The 21585-nt window shown below is 40.3% G+C and overlaps 1 protein-coding gene across 3 annotated transcripts in view; it reads left to right on the forward strand.

Annotated features, from left to right (window-relative positions):
• Positions 1-11305: 11305 nt before the first annotated feature.
• cnot2 (CCR4-NOT transcription complex, subunit 2) overlaps positions 11306-21585 on the forward strand; it is a 72346-nt gene continuing 62066 nt past the window's right edge. The window contains exon 1 of one of the 3 annotated variants that reach the window (XM_042335192.1): positions 11306-11409. The gene's annotated coding sequence lies outside the window, so the exon portion shown is untranslated. Of the gene's footprint in view, positions 11410-12034; positions 12235-21585 lie in introns of those variants that run through there. The other 2 variants (XM_042335190.1, XM_042335191.1) reach the window with 2 other exon arrangements.

Below are 21585 nucleotides of genomic sequence, written 5' to 3' on the forward strand. Positions count from 1 at the left end.
ACCCCTCACGCTGCTGAAACCCTGGTTCACGCCTTTGTCACCTCAAGGCTGGACTACGGGAACTCTCTCCTCGCCGGCCTTCCCGCCACCTCCCTCCACAAGCTGCAGGTCATTCAGAACTCTGCAGCTCGTGTACTGTCCCGCACCAGGCTTCAGGACCACATCACTCCCACCCTCGCTCGCCTCCACTGGCTCCCCATCCCCCAGAGGATTGATTTCAAGATCCTCATCCTCACCTACAAGGCCATTCACGGCCTTGCTCCCTCCTACCTCTCCAACCTACTATCCCCCTACCTACCTGCCCGTACCCTCCGTTCCTCTGGCTCCGGTCTGCTCCACGTCCCCCGCCCCAACCGCCCTACCACCTTCAGCCTCTCAGCCCCCAGGCTCTGGAACTCCATCCCCCAGTGCGTTCGCCGCCTCCTCCCTTTCCTCCTTCAAGGCCGGTCTCAAGACCTTTCTCTTTGACCGTGCCTTCAGCTCCCCTCTCGACTCTCTTCCCCCTCCTCGCTCCCTCCCTTCCCTCCCCTCACCCTGACCATTTCCTCGCTCCCTCCCTTCCCTCCCCTCACCCTGACCATTTCCCCCTTCCTCGCTCCCTCCCTTCCCTCCCCTCATCCTGACCATTTCCCCCCTGCTCGGGTCATGACCCAACTGTGCAGCGCCTTGGGACGTCCTCCTGACGTGAAAGGCGCTTTATAAATGGAATCTTGTTGTTGTTGTTGTTGTTGTTGATAGATTTTTGGTAGGTCAGTGATATGGTGAAAAAGCAGGAAATTGGAATAAGTTGAGGTACAGATTAGCCATGATCCAATTGAATGGTGAAACAAGCTCAAGGGGCTGAATGGCCAATTTATATTCCTATGTAGTAAAGTACCCGAATGAACAGTGAATGCATCAAAGTGAATATCAGATACCTTGAAAAACAGTTTCACTTAATAAATCAAACAATTTCTTTGATATAAATACTGAAGTATTTATTCAATATTACGTCTAATTACTGTAGATATTGTCTAGAAAAAACATGTTACTCTTCAGTGCATGAGCACATATTTTATTCCCAAATCAAGTGTGTATTCATCGGTTTATTTCATCATAGTCTATGAGTGACGAGCAAATCTCTGGGTTAAAATGTGGATAAGTTTCGCAAAGTATCATTAACTTTAAGAAGTCAGTTTGAAGTATTTTAATGTAGTTAGACATTCTCTGGTCTTGGCCCAAATTACATTTGCTGTAAGCACTGTACAGTAAACTTGGAATCACAGATGTAGGAATTAAATTGAAGGTTCCGAGTATCACAAACCATAGTTAACGCTACCCAAAATGCTAATTTAATGGCCCATTTACTTTGCTGCTGAAAACAGCTTTGAGGTTGGCAGCAAAGTGGTGAGCAACTAAGGTGATTGTAACTCTGCCAGAGGCCTGCACATAAAGAGGTGGGTGAGCTCCTCCTAGTTAAACACTTGCCAGCAGAGGGGATCTTGTTTCTTAGCCATGTTGGGTTGAGAAACTGAAGCATTCATTCATGCCAGACCCAGTATAGCGCAGCAAAGCATTATTTTTTCATCACCCCTCCCCCCACGTGCCATTGATTTTGCCATTTGGGGACATAATAGCAAGCCCTGACAAAAAAAATTACAAATGGTAAATCAAGTAATTAGCTAAAAGCTTGTTTAAACACAGTTATTTAAATGTGTGTCCAGTGCTTTAGGAACCATTCTGCAATGTAAATTGAAATGATCTCTGCAGGCAGCACAGCAGAACTGCATCCTAAAGTGGCTTCTGCACTACAAATCCAGCCGAACTAATCGACCCAAGTGAAGCTGAAGATTGTGGAATTGCCATCTTATCAGCACCACTCAACACTCCAGTCACACATCTCAAATGCCCAAAGAAGGACATTTCGCACATGTACATAATGTATTTTTGCTGAGGCAAAATTCAGAGCTAGAACGCCAAGTGATATCTCAGTAAGATATGAACCATTACCATCTTTAATTTTACAACAATAATAGAGTAAGGAGTCAATGAGCTAGGAAGTTTAAACCACTGCAGTGCCAGGTAGTTAAAATCTAATGTTATGGGACAGTGGTTGTCTGATGCTGGACTAGGGATAAGTAAAAGAGCAGTTTCCAATCTGTTCAGCTAACCATGTGAACGTTACAAAAAATATATAAAATATTTGGTTTTGCTACAGTGTAATTGATTGATTCAATATTTACCTTGCATGCGTTACACAGCAACGTTTTAGAATATAGAAGGAAAAACAAATCTTTCCTGCATATTTTAAGCAATACTGTAAATGGTGTATTTCTAAAACCTGGGACATATAGTTGTTGTGGTAATAGAGACAGGATCAATCAATTTTACTAACTGGACCTAATTTACCTAATTCCACTTGCTTAATTACTGTGTGAATGTATCTCTGGTTTACGAGATTGTTAGTTTAAATCTATTGATGGCTGCTGACAAGGTACTAGTGTCTTCTGAGAACTGTATCTTAAATTCATTCACCTTTCACTTGTTCATCCGAGCATTAGTTAACTGATTGTTTTTAATACTTTGGGGGATACATTTTCAAGGTGTTGGAAGCTAATCCTGCAAACAGAAGCGTCAGTAACAATCACACCCAGGATAAGCATAATTGATGGTTCTTGCAGATATAATCTGTTCTCAAATATATTCCACATCAGCCATCCTGGTGTTTCTGATGAAGATTGCCAATTTAGTCCTGAATGATGGCTAATTTATGGCGAGGAAGGACATCTATTGATAACTGAGTTGAGATAGCTCCAGGCTTATTTAACTTGGGATGATTACAGCCAGCAAAGAGATGTCAGAGTGTATTTGAATGCAGATGTGTCAGTCAGGGTTTGGTGCAGTGAATATCTATTGCTAAAAGTGGATCTCTCCTGATTTGAGGTTCCAGTCTGATTGGGTAAGTACCACTCTCACCTCTGAGTCAGGAGACTGTGAATTCAAGCCCCATGTCTGCACTCTACACTCACAGTCTTGACACTTCAATGTAGTGCTAGGGTGCACTGTATTGTCAGAGATGCAGTCCTTTGGTTCCGCCCTGTCTGTCTGTCTGTCTAGGTGGATGTTAAAGATCCCATAGCACTTTTGGAAAGAGAAGGGAGTTTTTTCCAGTTCCTGCCTAACAATCACTCAAAATAAAATTGGTCATTTAATTCATGGCTTCATATACATCATTGTGTGCAAATTTGGTTGCTGCATTCATCTATATTAAAACCTGTGAAGCACTTTGAGATGTTTTAATAATGTTTTGATGATAATCAAATGCAAGGAATGTTATTATATCACAAACCAAAACATTGAGTTAATAGATGTAAACATTTAACTTGCACCTCCAGCTGTGTTCAAAGAACATTTGTTTTGTTTTGAGATATTTAGGTTTGGTTTGCAGACAGAAGCCTGGAGTTTGTTGTTGTCTGTTGCTGAAAAATGTTTGTAGGTTGTTGAAAGACTGAATTGAGTGCATTGTAGAAGCCTAGATTTGCTTAAGGTATGTACAGTATTTCTGTTTTGGAAAAAAAAGGGATTTTGCATGCTTTGGAGTAAAATTTCAAAATGGATGTTAATAGGGTCCAATTTTTGATCTTCACAAACTGGATTCACCACAACATCTGGTTTGCAGAATTCCAGTTTGTGACTTGTAAACCGTGAATTCCCAGTTGGCAACATCTGAAAATAAAGGAACGCAACACTGGCAGGAAATGCTGATGGTTAAGCACAGAGGATGATTCAATTTAGAAGAGCTACATATACAGTTAGAAAGATTGACAGAACAACATGATTTATCCTGGTCTTTCTGAAGGAACAGTGTGAGAACGTTTTCAGATAATGCAGGGAAGTTGTTATTGAGATCAGAATTGCTTACTCCACAACTGGGTTCTGCTCCTATGAATCCCATTGTTGTGATAATTGGGACAAGGACTATCTGTGACAGAAGTACCTGTGATCCTTTATCGGGTCATCGAAACATTTCAAATCACCTCTGAGAATTGTTGAAATGACTTTATTTGTAGGCGAGAGCGAGAATCATGGTAGTTTTTGACTTTTTTTTCTCTGGTATGGTTCAAACAAACTTTTAGAATTGATTAAAGCATTCGCAAAGCCCATTTTTGCTTGATGCCTGGAGCTTTTATGGTGAACTCTTCATGCTTCATTTATCTGTTTTAAAAAAACAATCAATGACCATTTAAAGTAGCAGAAATTCTATGGAATAGCAGGATTTCTGAAAGTTCAGGGTCTTTTTGTCTGAACACATCAGGAAACAGACATTCTCTGAATTACATCAAATGTCAAGGAGTGTCAAGATGTCAAAATGTCAAGATGACTATCAATAGTAAATCTTTGAAGTGTAGGAATATCACACATTTGATACATTTAAGGAGGTAATGAATTTTGAGTGTGTGCTAAACTTTGTCTATCACATCACAAAATGTTCCTCGGTGAATGATTTAAAGATATGTGTGATCCTGGAAATAGGAAGTTGTGGAAACAATGAGGCACCTGAATGCAAAGCATGTGCTTCTGGAAAGGATATTGACACAACAATGATGAAGGAGTAGTGATATATGCTGATAACAAAATGGTGTGTGTGGCTGAAGAGGAGCTTGGAGGTGATGATGCTCACATAATAATGCTATTCTTGTTCTTCTAGACAATCATAAAAATAATAATCCATGCATTTAATGTTATATGTGACCAGTTCCAGATACAGGTATACAGTTTGGACTAAATTCCTAAAATGTTACTGTAAATGTTTGCACTACAATATAAGCAGTGTCCAGTGCAGTTCACTAATAATCCTTGAATTTGATATAGCATTTTGTCACATTGTAAAGATGTCTCAAAGTGTTTCACAGGGTACTGTATACTGTAAATTACATTCACTGTGGATTTTGTTGACGAAAAATATGCAACATGGCAGTCTTTGAAGCTAAACTAAGTTTGCAGAGTAAATTCTTCCAGGAGCTGATATGTGTCTTGTGTCTGAATAAGGGAAACATTTATACCAATGCTGATCAACATGTCTTTTCCTTCTTACTCCCAAGAGTAATCTATCTCATAGGAACAAACTACAAGTCCCAGAAAGCTATGAGCTGCTACAAAGTACAGCTCCCATCAGGGTTTAGATGACAAGTTCCTTCATTCAAGATGTCTGCGATGTGAAGAAAATTTGATTGTGAATATTTGATGAAATTAAAGCATTTGCACATTAATGATTTTAAAATTACCAAGCAAAAGAGAGTGCAGAAAGTGTAAGACTCTTTGTAATTTTTTTAATAAAAATAATTAAATAGGAGCACTATTGCCAATATTGTAGCTAAGCTGGAAGAATCTGCTCTGAAAACTTGGCGTTTCAACTATTTTTCCATTTAGATACTGCACAAATCATTCAGAGAGCTTCTTCTACTTACAGTAATTAATTGTTTGCTTCCAATTATACAGCCACAGTACATTAACGTAAAGTACATGAAGTGCTTTGATACAGTTCAGTACTGTGATAAGCTTCTATATCAAATAGAGATTATTATTTTTGATTAATTATAGGCTACAATTAGTATTCAAGAGACAAACTTCACATTCCTAAGGTCAACTTCTATTTACTAGATTGATGTCTCAATGATATATTTTTTTAAAAAACTATTGAATTTACCATAAAATTAAATAGTTTTGTATCTTGAAAATCTTTAGATCATTTTACTGTATTATGGACCAATTGGCTGAAACTGCCTAGGCTGAATAATAATAATAATAATCCTTGCTTTTGATATAGCGCTTTTCACGTCGGGAGGACGTCCCAAAGCGCTTCACAGAACACACTGTAAAGTGAATTGACTGTATATTTGTGGGCGAACGTGGCAGCCAATTGCGTACAGCAATGTCCCACAAACAGTCGTAGATTGAAAATGACCAATTTATTATTTTGGAGGGTTTTGGAGGGATTATTATTAGGCGTGTGGAGTAAGGAAACTTGCCCAAGGTTTCGCCCTGCCTGGAATTGAACTCAGGTCTCTCACTTGCAAAGCGAGTGCTCTAACTACTGAGCTACAGGACTCCACCAAATTATTAACCTTACTGGTATGCCTGTGCTAACAAGTGCATTCACCAGGGGTCAATGGGTAGTGATTAAGAGTGAAAGCAGTGAGATTAATTTTTGGAGCACCATCAACACTTGTTTAAAGCTCTCTGAAATCAGGTGTGTCTTTTGAAGGTTTTTTTCCTTTTAGCTTGTGAAATGTTTGGCAAGATGTACACATCTTTCTTTAGCCGTTCCTTTTGTCTAGCAGTTTATGTAGGTTCAAGATTAAACTGATTAGATTCTGCTCTTCTGGTTCACATCAACACTTGTGATGTGAACTTGTGTCGTGCTTTCAGCCACTAAACCCCAAAACTGTGGAACATTCTCCCTCAATCCCTCTCTTGCCTTTTTCAAGTCCCCCTGAAAACCTTCCTTTTCGACCACCCTTAAGGTCACCTTCCTCACTTCTCTCTGACTCGGAGTCAGGCTCCGCCACTGTTAAGGCGAGACGCTACCCTGCATGGATGGCACTATATAAGTGCAAGTTGTTGTTGTAGTCACGATTTGTGACCAATGTCACAGATCCTTCCTTGTGATCTATAATCTCAGTTCCCATTTGTGCTAACCTTCCATGACCTACAAAAGTGGAAGATTGTCTTGATAACAAGAATGCCTAAGAACACTTTCATCCAAACTCAAAGAACTACTCAAAAACAACTGTACTTTAAGGAGGCATTCTTTTAACTTCAGACTGAGCAGGGCAATGACTGGAGACAGGAATTGGAGAGAAGAATGCAGCAATGATGGTGATAATGAGGAGAAATGAATCTGAATTAGGAGCAAATCGCTGTGATATAGCATACTGGTTTCTAGAGCAAGTCCTTTCATATGAGGGCATCATTATCATCCAGTTAAACATTCCACATTGTGAGAATGAAAGGACAAACACCGTTATAAATCTAGGAATACAACTGCCTAAATATATCTTCCCTCAACACCTTATAGTTATAGTTATAACTAGACTTATAGTTTTCTCAATTAAAGTACATTTTATTTGTTTATTTCACTACCCTTTACCCTTTGTGTAGATTTAAAACAAAAGTAATGTGCGTTCAGAGAGGTGGAATACACTGGGTCTTCACTATAAATCCCTACCCAGTGTGTTCCACCTCACTGGCAGAGAACAATGCAAGGAAAAGGTGATGGAGATGGGTAAAATTTGGAAGTCAGAGAAGGCTAGACATGAGAGAACAGGTAAATGGAGATGAAAGATTGCCTGCACTATAATAGGTGAGCACTTGGCAGGTTCCCAGTGCATAAATCAATTGCTGGAAATAAGCCATTACTTTTGTGTGGAATTGTCTACCTTAACCAATCACTTGTAGTGTCAAGATACAATCAAATTAATAAGTAATTATTGTTGCAAACATGTGGGCCACCAGTGAGAAACTATTTCAGAAGTCAAACAGTGAATGCCATTTGGTGCAAAGTGAAGCCAACATTGGTTTTAACTTTGTCCAACCATGATTCTGTTTGCAAACTGTAGTGTAAACCAGTGAAATAAATTTAATGCACATGTTATACAATAACACAAATCTATGGTGTTTTTATAGTTTGCAATATAGAGGCATTAATTACACATATAAATATTGATGTTTCAAACATGAACCGTAAATGTTGATAAAACTGCTTGTCTTGGTTCTTACATATGTATCATCTGAACATGTTGTTTGTTGTTCGCTTGTAGCACACACTTAAATACAACAAACACAATTATCCTAGAGATGTTCCTCAGTTGGTTGATCATTGCTACAAACTGCAGATAAATGCAGTATTTGCATTATTGGCAGGAAAACAATGCTTTTTTATTGAAAAAAGTTGGAAGACATCAAACCTGATGCAAGACAACTCATAAAGTATACTGATACTCTTTTCAAAATGCTTTCATCAATTCCCCACACGCTCTCTGAAAGCACTGACTTTTGCTGGAGCACGAGTCCATAGGGGCAGGTGGAACATCCAAGGCCTTACCTCTGTGGCCATTCTATTTGTTTTGGTCGGCCACATGTCTGACACATGCAGAAACCCTTTTCCATGCTTAAGAGTATCCAAACCAAACGAGTTCCATGCATCCCACTTACACGGAAATTCCAAAGATATTTATTGAAATGGAATGTGCACTCTCTCGCTTGAGGGACACATCCTACTTACTTAATTCCAGAGAGTATAAGGTGCAGGTTGGCAAGAGTCAAGGCTTGGGGACCTCAAAGTGTGTGTTGAGATATTGCTGGAATCTAACCAGCTAAATCCACATAGCTTGCCATTGATAGTGTTTGTCTGGCAATCGTTCTCGCTGCTTGTCCAGGTAGGACCACGACACCCATTAGGTCTTTGGCTTGCAGGTTTAACAAGAGCTGAATGGGGAGGATTTCCTGCTCCCAGTGGCTAGTCTGTCCTTCCAAGTCCTGCCGATGAGCCAGGCTGGCTGTGCTGTCATCAGCAGTGCCGTGGTGTACTGTGAACCTACCTGGCTGAAGAACCAACTGGACTTCTGAGACTGCCAGAGGGCTGGCTTAATACTGACATTCTGTTACCAAACATATCACCTTGGAACCAGTTCAGCTGGAAGACCCCGCTTATCTTCCCCCCAGGAGGAAAGTCACTTGTTGGTCATTTGACATCCGACAAGTGTGGGTTTGAGCCCTCACTAGGGGAATGGTAGGTACCAACACAGCTCAGCATGAAATGCGTAAGAGCATTGCTGCCATCTTCCTGTCCACAGCTCAGGCACCCATCCCTGGGCACTGTCCTGAGTTGGGTGCTATCAGCATACATGTGGAAATTAACCCCATGCCTGCGGATGACATCACCAAGTGGGAGCATGTAGATATCAAAGAGACTGGGACCATGTCCTGTGGAACAATGCACATGATGGTACGAGGGCATAAAGAGAAGTCATTGGTTGATACATAGTGCAGTTGATGGGAAAGGTAAGATTGAAACCAGGAAAGGACATGCCATGAAGGTTGAGAGGAGAGATGGTGGAGAAGAATAGAATGACAATATTGAAGACGGCAGAGAGATCGAGGACAAGGAGACAAGAGAGTCCTGGTCATTGATGGACAGAAAGTCATCTATAACTTTGACCAGGGCTGTCTCTGTGTTGTGGGGCAGATTTGAGGGGTTCATAGAGGGAGTGCCTGGAGAGGAATGAGCAAAGCACAATTTGTTCCAGGATCTTTTAGAGAAAAGGAACTTTGGAGAGGTATGGTAGTTGGAGAACGATGGGTCAAGGGAAGGTTTCTTGAGGGTGGAAGTGGGTATGGTGCTTGTGGACAGAAAGAGGTTGGTGATGTCCATCAGAAGGGGGCAAGGAGGTGGAGCTGGGAGGCAAGGAGGTGGAGCTGGAAGGTAAGGAGAATGGTAGGAAGGATCTGCTTTGTGGTGGAAAAGAGAAGCTTGGGGTTGATCCTTGGCCTCCAGGATGACTTTGGAGTAGGATGATTTAGCTGAGGTGTGGGTAGAGCGGCAGTCCTGTCAGATCTGGCGAGGGACTGTTAGTTTGGATTTGTGCCAACTATATTCAGTGACGTGCACCTGTGACTTAAAGGAGATGGCTGGGGGATGAGGAGACAGGAGCAAGGATGACAAAGAGGGAATTGTGGCGGAGAGTGACTGAAGAGGGTATGTCGTTTCAGGAGGAAGCCCAGAGGGGCAAGAGTTCAGATGATTCTAGGGCAGGGGAGAACATGGAGGGAATTTTTTTCCTGAGGCGATTGGAGATAGCAGTGGGGTGAACGTCTGAGAGGGGTATGAAGGAGTTAAGGGAGATGAAATAGTGATCTGAGTTGGCTTTATAATAAATCAATAATAAACCTTGCATTTGATATAGCGCCTTTCACGTCTTCTAGATGTCTCAAAGTGCTTCACAGAATATACTGTGCAGTGAATTGACTGTACATGAACTAAATGAAAACCTGTGTTATTTGCAAGCATCACGACCAACCAAATGACAGCCAAGTTAAATGCCCTTGAGTAATAAACAGCCCGGTGTGCAACTTAAAAGAATGAAACATGGCTGTCAGTGAGGTAAGGCAGAAAAATTGTATCTCGTGGTTCTGATGATGGTGAAGCGCACCAGGCGTGAACAGAAACCCCTCCGTTGAAATGAAGATTTCTGCGCCACCGCACAACACTTGAGCTCCCACATTCAACCACCAACAGACATACAGCCGGGGAGAACTCGAGGCGACTAAACTCCCAGTGAAGCATCAACAAAACCTTACAAACCAGCAGAATAACCCTCCCCTGTCTCTCTCTCTCTGGTGGCCAGTAAACGGCTTTGAATGAAGTCACTGGATTGCCCCCCAAACACAAGACACATCTCTCTCTCTCTCTCAAGTAAAAGCACTCAAAGCAACTAAAGCTTATCCAATCCATCCCATCTCGCAAACAGGACGTAAGTGGGCAGGAAGGGGACTTGTTGAGATATATCTGTGGACCTTCTGTGATGTGAGAGAGAGAGAGAGAGAGGGGAGTGGTATTTACGTATCGTTTGCACCGAGAATATGGGGCCCTGTGTGTGTGTGTGTGTATATGTATGTGTGTATATGTATGTATGTGCAGGTGGGGGTTTGGGCGGCAATAGAGAGGCCGCTCACATCCTCCTCTGTCTGTCTGTCTGTGTCTGTCTGTCATCAGAGCTCAGCCATGGACTGCACCGCCTGGAAAGGAGGAAGGAATAAATATAAGAAATAAAAAGTGTTGGGTGGGTGGGGGGAGGGAGGGGGGGGGGGAGTGTTTTTTTTTGGTCTGCGCATTCTCTCTCTCCTTCTTCCCCCCCCAAATAATAATAATAATAATAATAATACATTAATTAACCGCTTGAGGTGTGGTTGAGGATTTTGTGGGGGGGGGAGCAGGCGGATAGGCCGCAGACAGGGGGAGGGCGCTGAGCTTCTCCGGGGTGGAGAAGAAGAGGAGGAGGAGGAAGGAAGGAAGGAAAGGGGGGAGGTGGGCAGCCCCAGGGCCCCCACTGTGGGCTTTGCCGGGAAGAGCAGCCCAGGGCCTGGGGGTGGGGGTGTGGGGGTGTGTGTGTGTGTGAGTGTGTTGGAGAGAGGGACGGGAGACTGGTGTTGGCGGCGCCTGGTGGCAGCTCCGAGACTGAGAGGGAGGGGGGAAGGAGGGGGGTGTGGGGGGGAGGAGAGAGAGAGAGAGAGTGAGTGAGTGAGAGAGAGAGAGAGGAAGGAGGGGAGGAGGGGGGGCAAAGGTCAGGGGGTAGAGAGCAGCGCCCAGCATCCCCCCCGTCCAACACACAGCCATCTTGGAGTTATTTCAGGGGAGAGAGAATTCATGCGGTAAGTTTTAACCTTTCTCCCCTCCCGCTCTCTCCCTCTTTCTTTCTCTCGTTCCCTCCTTTTTTTTCTCCCCCCACCTCCCAAAAAAAAAAAAAAAAGACTCTCTCGCCTTCATTTTCTCGCTCGGCTATCGCCGCCACCGCGCATTTCTCTCTCTTTCTCTCTCTCTCTCTCTCTCTCTGTGCCTCCCCCCCCCCTCCTCCTCCTCTCTTTCTTTCTTTCTTTCCTTCTCTCTCTCTCCCTCCTTTCCTCCTTCCCTCCCTCTCTTTCTCCGGGCCGAGACTTTTTCCTCTTCGGATGGGATGAGGGGGAGGAGGTGGTGGTGGTGGTGGTGATGGTGGTGGGGGGGGGGCGGGAGAGGAGAGGGAGAGGAAGAAGGTTTCAGGAGCCTCTCGGTGGCGGGGAGAAGGGAGGAAGGAAGGAAGGAGTGAGTGAGTGAGAGAGAGAGAGAGAGAGATAGAGGAAGAGGAGGGCGCCGTGACCGTGCGGATGTTGGGCGGCTGCTGATGCTGCTATTGCTGCTGTTGCTGTGTCCGTCTGTGTATGTGTGTGTGTCTGTTTTTTTTTTGTCCCCCCCCCCCCCCACCACCACCTCTCCCTCCCTCCCTCCCTCTCTCTCTCTCTCTCCCCCCCCCTTCTCCCTTTCCGCTTCTGCTCGACTAACGTTTTTTCCCCCCCAACAAGAAAAGCAGCAGCAACAGCAGCAACAGGGCCGACAGGGCCTGAAGCTGGAGTTCAGAGCCCGCCAATATAGCCCCTCGCAAACAAACAGGCTCCATCCAGCACCGACTTTGCCTTTCTCCTTACGCTTTATAACCGTCTCGGGTACATAATTTTTTTTCTTTACACACCGAGTCCCCGTGTCTGTGTGTGTGTGTGTATATATATGTGTGTGTGTGTGTAAGTGTGAACCCCTGACGTTTCCGCAGTCGTACTATTTTTTTCTCCCCCCTCTCCCCCTCTCCATCCGTTTATGTGCTGTAATTTTCCAAATTCCTTCCCTCTGGTGAATATCTTGGGTTTCATTGCATTCATTGTCTTTTGTGTGTGTGTGTGTGTATGTTTGTGTGTGTGTGTGTATGTTGTGTGTGTGTGTATGTTTGTGTGTGTGTGTGTATATGCTTATTCCCCCCCCCCCCCCCAAATGGGTAGGTTGATTTTGTTTTTTAAGTCTTGTTTCTTTTCGGATGCGACTGCGTTGAAGCTGTGCAGTGTTTTTCTTCTTTGGAAGTTGGTTTGGTTTTTTTTCTCTTGTTTCGAGCAGAAGTTTTGTTTTGTTGCATACTCTCTTCTCTATCTTGCCTTTGTGGAAAGTTCCTCGGTTCATTCACAACGTGAGATATATTGATGATCTCAGAGTCGTGTCACATGGCCAAGGTTGAACGGTGCATTCGATAAATATGTAGCTTCATATTTCTTTTTAGTGATTTGTGTACTACTAAGTATCTCATCTAATCCAAATATACACTAAATCATTGGTTATGCAGCATTTATGGTGGAAAGAGCTGAACACTTGTGCAACGTTTTTAGCAAATATCAGTTTTGTTTTGCAAATAACTTGCTATGATCAATCTTTGCATGGCAGTTTTAGGCATAAAAATACTGATCGTGAATGTGAAATGATCATACTTAGACTTCTGCTTGCAAACAAACATCATTTCATTGTGTAAAAAAAAAACCTTTCATATGTGTGCATGGATATTTTTGAATCTTCAGGCAAAACTTTTAGAAGTTGACTTTCAGAAATGTAAAATAATTTTTTTGAGGGTTTGTGATTATATTTATTTGTGTAAATTTTAATTTGAAATTTAGTTCCCATATAAGGCATACATCTACTTAGATTAAGCAAGTACTTATGTTAACAGTTTTGGTAAACTAACAGCAATTCTATGTTCAGATGTATTCTCATTACTTGGTGGAGCTTTAGGTATTCTGGGGAGTTATGAATTTTAATTGATTGGAAATCAGTGGATTGTGACAGCTGGTATGGACAAGCTACTGCATCTGCATTTGATTTGTCAGTAACACTGCAACTATTTGCAAACCAATTAGGTTTTTCAAACCTCGATACTTGTGTTGGTTTCATACACTAATGGAATGTTCAGCCTTATGTCATGCACAGTTGCATCAGTGGTGCTCAGATCAGACAAAAGGGGTGATTCTTTTTATTTAATGTATTTCAGATGTGCGCAGCTTTATTTCTTTGTGAAAATAAATACTGTTACAAGTCTCTATAATGGCGTTTTCTCACTTTTGAACATCTGTTTTCAGCTCACTTTAGGGTTGCTCACCTGATGTTTTTCAGTTTCATTGTGTGTGAGGAAATTTGGGGAGTGCTCAGCAGTCAGGGATTTTTCTGGAGGTAATATACAATTGGCGATCTTAGAGGCATTATATAAATTAAATGAATTGCAATTTCACAATTGAAAGGTTTCAATTGCTGTGTATTTTTTTTGTTTAGTTCCATAATATTTTTAATTTATGTATTCTCTTTGAGTTTCAAAAATATAAATATGCTTAAAAGTAATGTACTGTTGAATAAAATCCATTACATTAGTGAGAAAGGTCATTTAAACTGCATTGGAATGTATTCAGCTTGACATTAAGATATTAGTCACAAAACAATTGACACAGAATATTCTGTTTTTTTCAAACTGGTGAACTGTGAGACTTTAAATATCTTATTTAAAGAGGAACAAAAGAATTCAGTGCAGTTAAAGCTTTCTGAGTACTATCAATTGGAGTTTTTAGGGGCTCTCGGGGAGAAAGGGGACAAGACTAGAAGTTTACACATTTGTTGAATAGATGATCAAGAATGAATACATTCCAATAGTTATTAGAGCGTCTTACATTGAAAAAATGAAGCTGGCAGATAGTGAACCAATACTGATTTAATGTTTTCATATTTCTTAATCATTTATGAAAAGATTTTGTTATCCCCAAATTGCTTTTTTACACACAAGGCTAGTAATATTTCTTTTGATGGAAATGACAGGCAGACTAATCAGTAATATGTTTTTTCACTGACGCTTTTTCTTTTTTTTAAAGTGAAGAATGGCATCTTCATCCTTATTCTTGCTCAAATATAGACCAACTCACAGGCATACCAGTCTTTCATGACTCCATAAGGCGTATTTTCATTGCAAGCGGTTGACTTGGGGGTCACTAGAATCTGAATTAAGCGACTTCGCCTTCTGCTGCGGAAAGGTTTGGACCAGAATTCATGTGGTGTAGATATGAATTTTTACCTATGCATGTTATCCTGGGTTTAATTCTGGGCAGATTGGTTTCTACGCTGTGGTTGCTTAAAAGATTGTTGTGAATTTCCTGATACCTTCACCTGAGTGAGTTGAATTGGAATTGTTGCCTGTGCTTGTTGGTCTTTTATGCGGATGCTGGTGCTGACAACTTGTGAAATTTAAAGTACCGTTCAGCTTCTATTGCTTTCAGTAATTTGTGCTTATTTTTCTCGTTACTTTTCCTTTCTGAATGTTTTCCTTCTGGAACATGGTTCTATGGGCCCCAGGTACCATTTTATTCTTCATCCAAATGGCTGTTATTTATATGTGAGCCTATCCAGCCAGTGTTGGTTGGCTGATCAATTAGTGGAGACATTGAATCCTGTACTCAATCCTGTACTCATTCAATGTGTACACCTATCCACTCCCAGCAGGAGTGCTAGATGGTCTTGGCTGATTTTTGCTTTCAAACAATACTCCTTGCATTTGATGCAATGCCTTTAATATTGAAACGTCTAAAAATATTCCACAGAATTTTTGGTCAAGTGTTACGGCTGTGTATTTGTAGGCAAATGTCTTACCCTGGTGAGTTGAGGCCAATTTATAGCGCCCTTAATGCTGTGCTAACTGATATCAGTTAATTCAGCACAGACTAGAGATTGAACCTGGAACCTTCCCAGTCTGTATGCCTCAGCTACCAACTGGATAAACTCATTGAGTCAGCAGCAACCTTAGTCTATAAAAAAGCATGATGGATTGGGCAGAATATAAATCTAAACCTGTTCCATCAGTTTGGAAAACATTCCTACTCCTCCCATGCATAAGTTGTAGGCAAAGTATGATCTCCATCTCCTTGCTGCTTCTCCAGTTCCCCCCAGCTGGATCCCCCATTTTTCCTTACCTTTGCTCTTGTTTGGGGATTAGCTGAACTGCCGCAAAACAGTTTAAAATGTACCTTATATAGTGCATGAATGGCCTTTCTCTGAATCTTACCCTCCCCTCTCAGTTACAATGCAGAGCTCTTCAGCTTGTCCATGTGCAGTAATGTAAATAGGAGAGAAAGGCTACAACTTGGATCATGAGATGGAAGGAATATTTGGAGGATTTACTGGCAATTTTTTTGGGAGTGGGGGCTGGATACAGGAGTGGAATTCCTGTCTGTAATGGTAATGACTTATCTCAATGTATAGGTCTTAGATCAAGATCCAATTTGGGACTTGACGAGTTTAGACTTTGGGAATTCAGCAGAATTTTGAACATTTGTGGAGTAAATTTAAAAAATACCTGTGAACCCCGAGACCTGTTGCATGAATTGAAGGTTAAACAAAAGATTAGACACAACTTTTAGAATATCACCAAGTTTAGTACCTCTCGATTATTCTAGAAATCTGGATTCTTTATCAACCATTCACATCACGTATTGTATTTAAATATGTCAGCCATCACTGGGATTATGTTACTATACATGCATCTTGATCTTACAGTCTGCGACTCGAGTGCAGTGCTGTAATGCTGAACTGAAGTCCTGTATGCATTTTCTGTTGTTTGTTAAAAATCCCATAACACTGTGTGTCCTAGCTTGTGATCCTCAGGATTAATTGCTCATGCATCTTGTCCCTAATTCTGGGATTTTGCTTTGTGCAAACTGACTGCCCTGTTTGTCAATAAAAACAGTCATTAGAACTGTTTCAATGCAATAGGTTCAATATCAAATGCAAGGATTATCATCTGGTAGAAGTATAATCTACTTTTCCAAGGGGGTTAAAAGAATGCAGTGATCTTGTTAACAAGTACCTGTGAGTTTGTTGATGGACAGGCACAAGGCACAAAATTATTGGTGCACTTTTAGAACCATTGTCATATTCACTCCAAATAACCTCTTAACTTGCTGTTGAATTATATGGTAGCTGAGATACTGAATACATTTGTGATCTATCTGTAGTTTAGAAGCTTATGCATATATGCAAGGTGTGTGAGGCGTGTTTTGAAGTTATTATGCATTCTAAGAAATGGGACCGACAATGGATTTGGGTAATTCAGTTCCCAGAATGAAATCAATAAATTGCACATGTAGGTATTAAATCTTGGTCTTCCTGGCATGCAGTTCCTGACATAGACCTGCCAAATTTATGAGAGAAAGCCATTCAGCCCATCAAGGTTGCTGCTTCGATCTCGTACAATATACTTCATCAGAGTTTTTAACCAATGTGTTTAATCTCTGGAGGAAACGTTCTGTTAATTGTTTTATCAAACTTGATATATTGCATTATTCATTCTCAGTTGGCATATTACCATAGTACCAACCATCTTGTTTCACATAGCATTTGAATATCTGTATGTGTGCTTTTTTTATGGCTCTTTTTTCTAATCAGGCACAACTTACTGTTACTCCAGTCCTGATGCCAAAATCGTCTTTTCCTCTGCCTGACTTTAAATCTCTCTTAAAGGCCGACCTCTTCGGACTTTACATCACTCCTAAAAACGTACCTCTTGGATTGCACCTACAGTCACTGCCCCCTCTTCCCTTGCTCTGAGTCCGCGTGAAGCACTCTGCAAGGTTATCTTTTGTGAAGGGTGCTCTATAAATGCAAGTTGTTTGTGGTGTTATTGTCGCTTAGTGCAATTACTGTTAACAGTTTAAAAGAGCTATTTTGACATATCAAATGGCACCAGAAATGTAGGGAAACATTTTTGTTATACCTGAATTTGCTCCATTCTTTTGAATAATACTGTCTTCTCTTGTTGTCGCACTTCAGGTCTTGAATTTGACAGCCAACTCTGGCAGGTGCTGACCACTTATTCCAATTTGCCAACTCAAATTATGCTGGTTGGCAGCTGCACGACTAGCACAGTTGAGGTTTGTTGGTTCGACTGTAAACTAAGTATATCCTTGACCATGATAGCAATTTTGAAGCACACACCAACTGTGTATAACTGCTGCTGTTCAATATGTTTGTACAGCCTGCTTCATCTTGTGATTGTGTCCAATTGATGCAGACTAAAATATGAAAACTCATTTCTAAATTATGTCTTGAGGATTAAGAACTACTGGGGGAAAAAATCTATTTCTGCGAGTTAATATAAAATTAAATTTCACAACTGTGCTGCACTGATTGCAGCCTGTTTTTGTTTTTACGCTATGTTTCTCTTAATGAGTATTGTAAGTCGTGATTATGGTATTCTTGAGACTGTCCGCTTTAAGTCCCCATTCAAGTGTTCTGCTTAAAGAATTCAATACTGTACCTGAATCCAGAGCTGGTGATCTCCAAAAATGAAGCGAAATGTCTTGGCAGCAGAAAAATCCAAAAGCAAACTTCTGCCATATAATGATTTTTTTTGCTACGCTATTGGAGTCTTATTATTTTCCAACATTGGAAAATTTAATTGAGTGCATGTTTCTAGGCATACTTTGTTAAAATACGTATGTACAAATACAAACCTGTGCTGGTTGTTCAGGGTAAAAGATGCTGATGTTTTGTATGGCATTACGTTTAGTATGTTGTTGTCTGCTCGTTGATAGTTTTCCTGTTATGTTCGCTCCGTCAAAGTTATTGAACTTACTGTATTGAGCAGCATACCATAGATGTTTCAAAATGCCAGTAAGTCTTTGGGTTTGTAGACATTAGCTAATTTTATGGATAACAATGTGGGATGAAGTTTATATGCCAGGTGGGGGCAACTTTAAAAAGATGTAAATTTCAGTATAAAATAATTTATTGTATGGACCCCAGAGCTGGCTTTGAGGAGAATGTGTGGAAGATACTACTGTAATATGTTGCGAATAGAATCAACAGGATGCAACTAGTTAATGTTTCTAAATCTTTCAGATGTTCAAGTAAAACATAACAATGGCAGAGTATTGGACATATTGAAACTATTATAAGAAATAATGTATCTGTTTTGCTGAATATCAGTGTTGGGTTCATACTGTACAGATGTCAATGAGTTGTAGAATAAGCTTATCACAGTAATTCACCGATAACTCAACGGTAAGTACTGTGTGTCTTAAAGAAAATGTAAACCAGTATTCTAAATTAGATGCAAAGTAATATAGATAATGTTCGAAACCAATGTTGGGATGAGTATATGCTTGCAAATTTGTGCTTTTGTTTCATTTTCTTCTCCCCCACATCTTAGTTTTATATTTGAGGGTAAATCGTTTTAATTCAGCAAACCAATACTGGCCTTGGTGTCCACCAGCTGTCCCCTTTAGCACTAAATTCAGATGATTGACACGTCAAGATAGTAATGGAATCAAATTGCTTAATTTATATAGCACATTGGAAGAGCTCTATACCATTGAAGGTTCAAATGCAGAACAATTCATTGACCAAAACTTGGAAGGGTCTGATAGATACAATTAGGTGGATTTCTTTTAGACAATGATGTTTTACGATGAGTGATATGGTGACATATAGTAAGTGTAGTATAATAATAATAATCCTTGCATTTGATATAGCGCTTTTCACGTCGGGAGGACGTCCCAAAGCGCTTCACAGAACACACTGTAAAGTGAATTGACTGTATATTTGTGGGCGAACGCTTGGAATATATATATTCCAAGTATAGCTTGGAAGAACCAGGCAACTTTGGATCTGAGGTTCCCAAAGCTTTCTACTCTGTTGGGCAAGTTTCTTTACTCCACACGCCTAATAATAATCCCTCCAAAAACAACAATTAATTGGTCATTTTCACTCCACGACTGTTTGTGGGACACTGCTGTGCGCAATTGGCTGCCACATTTCGCCCACAAATATACGGTCAATTCACTTTACAGTCTATTCTGTGAAATGCTTTGAGATGTCGAAGACGTGAAAAGCGCTATATCAAATGCAAGGATTATTATTATATTAATCCATACAGAATTAATTGCTATCAACATCTCCATAATTGTAGCATTTAAGTACCAGGATGGTCGAAGGTGACCAAATGGACCTTGGGTCTTTTTTCGTCTAGCAATTCCTATGTTCCCACGTACCTAAATAAGGAATCTTAAGTGAGAACTGCTTCCTATAATCAGAACTTCAGTGTGCTGACCCGTGGTGACTTTGCCCTTAAAGTACATCTTGTCAGATATAAGCTAGATGGACAGTGAGTTTTTTTTTGTCTAGCAATTCCTATGTTCCCACATGTGATTTTAACTTGAAAGTTGTACCAGAATGTCTCTGGCTTTGGTTAAAGCTTGTAAATTACATAAAATTACATTTTCTGTTTGTATCACAGCTTTAGCATAGGTTGGGGTTCTGATTATATTGGAAACCACAAGAATAAAACTTCAAGTGCTTTATATAGTCATTGTTAGCCTTGTAATCATTTCCTATTTTCTAGGTAACACACTCATAGTTGCCTTATATAAATAACCTTTGCAAGTTGATTTGTTTGTTAAATTCAATATAAGATGGGAAGTGGAACATACTTTCTTCTCACAAATGCAAACACCTTCACCAAAACAAACAAAATGGGTTTGTTCATGCTTTTTACTGATCCTTTTGTGTTTATACCCGATGGTTTCAGCGCCAATGATCTGTCTTTCTTGTTTTGTTACATTACAAATTTAAAAAAATTGGCTGTATTTGCAGTAATGGTAATTTCTGCTATATGCACAAGTACAATGCACAGTGACCGAACAAGTAGTTTGATAGCACAGATTGCTATTTCAAACAGTTTTTCTTCATAGATAAGAATTCTTGAAATATTTTGTATGTGATTTTCCCGTTGGAATACTTTGAGAAATTGCCTGTTACTCTGTTTGTTGCAGAATTGTGGTTTCAGGTGACTAAAGCAGTAAAAGAATGTTTTGAGATCAGGTACTTTCCCTGTTAAAACAAAGGAACACCACAGTAACCAAACGGGTGGCTACTTGTATTTCTTAAGGAAATTAAACTCACAATATCAACCTTCTTAAAATATTTTCAGTATTGTTATAACAATAACTGTAAGGTCTAATTAATATAAATGGAATTTCTTAACATGGTTTTGAAGAGGATGCCTTCCTGCATTTCTTCCCCTCCCTCCCCCCGAAACGTTTCCTAATTAAGCATGGATTACACAACAAGGGATATTATATAGAGGTATTACTACCTTAATGGTTTAAGGGATCTTAAGTTAAAATACTCAATTAGGATGGGAACCATTTCCATTTGTACCACGTCTGTATCTTTATATCCTGAACATTTAGTTCAAGAATTTTGAATTTCTTTTTAAAAACATTTTTTAAACTTTTTTTAGTGAAAGAATTGTGAAGTGCTCTGAGACATCTCAACAATGTGATAAGGCACGATATCATATACAAGGATGATAATATTGTTATTATTAATAAGAAGAATTACAGAAAATTGAGCTTAGAAGATGTATGTTATTGCACTTATTAGGAGACTTAGTGATGCTTGATACTGGTTTTGTTAGGAGTGGTCCAGTGATTGCTTACCAGTTTAATACCTTGGCTGAAGGGTTACGTTTTTCAGTTGTATTTCATAGAGCTGAGAAAGTTAAGAGATGATCCGATTGAGATGTTTAAAATAATGAAAGGATCTAAAATATGGCAACATAATTTTAAAAGTAGAGCTAATGAGAGTATTTTGAGAGCTACTGTGGAAAATATGAATGGTAATTTCAAATTATAAATTTATGCAATTCATAAGAAATCTATTTGTACTTAGTGTCAGCTTTTCTTTTTTGTGAGTCTTCTATAGAGGAAGTTTTTTTTATCATAGGTATGCATTGGTGAAATGGGCAAAATATAATAATAATCCTTGCATTTGATATAGAGCTTTTCACGTCTTCTCGACGTCTCAAAGCGCTTCACAGAATAGACTGTAATGTGAATTGACCATATATTTGTGGGTGAAACGCGGCAGCCAATTGCGCTCAGGGATTGACCAATCGAAGGCTACCCACAAAGGGAGTCTCAACTCAGGCAAATGTGAAGGTGCTAATC

This window comes from Callorhinchus milii, unplaced genomic scaffold (genome assembly GCF_018977255.1).
Source record: "Callorhinchus milii isolate IMCB2004 unplaced genomic scaffold, IMCB_Cmil_1.0 Scaffold5, whole genome shotgun sequence".
In the NCBI taxonomy this organism is placed as follows: domain Eukaryota; kingdom Metazoa; phylum Chordata; class Chondrichthyes; order Chimaeriformes; family Callorhinchidae; genus Callorhinchus; species Callorhinchus milii.